The sequence below is a fragment of the Cebus imitator genome, unplaced genomic scaffold (assembly GCF_001604975.1).
Source record: "Cebus imitator isolate Cc_AM_T3 unplaced genomic scaffold, Cebus_imitator-1.0 Scaffold386, whole genome shotgun sequence".
NCBI lineage: Eukaryota > Metazoa > Chordata > Mammalia > Primates > Cebidae > Cebus > Cebus imitator.
In genome coordinates this window covers 1,088,651-1,090,399 of record NW_016107701.1, presented here as the reverse complement: position 1 = coordinate 1,090,399, position 1,749 = coordinate 1,088,651, and the positions used below count along the sequence as shown (strand labels likewise).

Here is a 1,749-nt window from a genome sequence, read left to right as displayed (position 1 = left end):
TCAGGCTGGTCTCAAACTCTCAACCTCAGGTGATCCGCCTGCCTCGGCCTCCCAAAGTGCTGGGATTACAGGCATGAGCCACCACGCCCAGCCAACTATTTACTCTTAAGACATTCTATTACCCTGCTACTATATGTCATTACCTATACCCCACTTTCCAGGCTCTCACTAACGCACTGTGGCCAAGTTTCAAGATATGACAATCAGGCCTATCCCTAAGATCATACTGACAGAGAAACTAAAAACTGGAAAGAATCTTGATGGTCTAACTCTCTCATTCTACATATAATGAACCTGGGTAATTACTCCAATGTCATAAATCCAATTAAGATTAAGTTTCCAGGCCGGGCACGGTGGCTTACACCTGTAATCCCAGCACTTTGGGATGCTGGGGTGGATGGATCACAACGTCAAGAGATTGAGACCATCCTGGCCAACATGGTGAAACTCCATCTCTACTAAAAATACAAAAAATTAGTTGGGTGTGGTGGCGCACGCCTGTAGTCCCAGCTACTCGGGAGGCTGAGGCAGGAGAATTGCTTGAACCTGGGAGGGGGAGTTTGTAGTAAGCTGAGATCGCACCACTGCACTCCAGCCTGGTGCCTGGTGACAAAGCGATACTCTGTCTCAAAAAAAAAAGATTAAGTTTCCCCATAATTACAAAGAGTGATATAAATAGACCTAAGGGAATTACTGAAGTTAGATTCATATATTGACTTCAAATTTTCATACTCAGCTAGAATTATAAAAAGATTTTGTCTTAGGCCAGGTCTGGTGGCTCATGCCTGTAATTCCTGCACTTTGGGAGGCCAACGCTGGCAGATCACAAACAAAATAAAATAAAAATAAAGCAGACTTGGAGTAGGTTTTTTAACAGCACTCTGGAGGAAATCGTTTTTTTTTTTTTTTTTTTAATCTGGCTGTGGCATCCATGCTTGAGTGCAGTGGATTCATCTCTGTTCACTGTAACCTCTGCCTCCCTGACTCAATTGATCCTTCCCCCTCAGCCTCCCAGGTAGCTGAGGTTACAGGCATGTGACACTATGCTTGGCTAATTTTCATATTTTTTTTTGTATAGATGGGGTTTTGCTATGTTGCCAAGGCTGCTCTCAAACTTCCAGGCTCAAGCAATCTGCCAGGCTTGGCCTCCCAAAGTGCTAGGATTACAGGCATGAGTCACTGTGCCTGGTGGAAACTGATCTTATACAAAAACCTAAATAATGAAACTGGTACCCATGAACACACCAGCAAAGCAGCAACAACAATAGGGAGAGATCCTTTTCCAGTTTATATTTATCAAGAAGTAAGTGCACTCTATTTCTATTTCTAATAATAGGTTGTACTGAGTAGGGTGAAATGTGATACTGAAAGGATGAAGAGTGAATATGAGTTACATACCTTGTGATGAGTTTATTTAAGGAATAATATTCTAAATCTTATCTCATGCATTCACAGCAAAAGGTTTGGAAGTAGCAGGAATGTCTCATCAAAAGATTACAATGCCAGGAATAGACTCTCAGGTTACAAGAGATTCAGGGTCTTTCTGGGAACCCTCACAAAGTCATTTAAGAAGGAGGCATATAAATCCTATTCAGGCCGGGCGTGGTGGCCCACGCCTGTAATCCAAGCACTTTGGACGCCAAGGTGGGTGGATTACCTGAGGTCGGGAGTTCAAGGCCAGCCTGACCAACATGGTGAAACCCCGTCTTTAAAAAATAAATAAATAGGCCGGGCGCGGTGGCTCAAGCC

General features: G+C 43.5%; 1 protein-coding gene across 2 annotated transcripts in view; it reads right to left on the bottom strand.

Moving 5' to 3' along the window:
* The window catches only part of LOC108288887 (activating signal cointegrator 1), a 70,551-nt gene that overhangs the window by 58,138 nt on the left and 10,664 nt on the right, over positions 1-1,749 (bottom strand). The window lies entirely within an intron of this gene.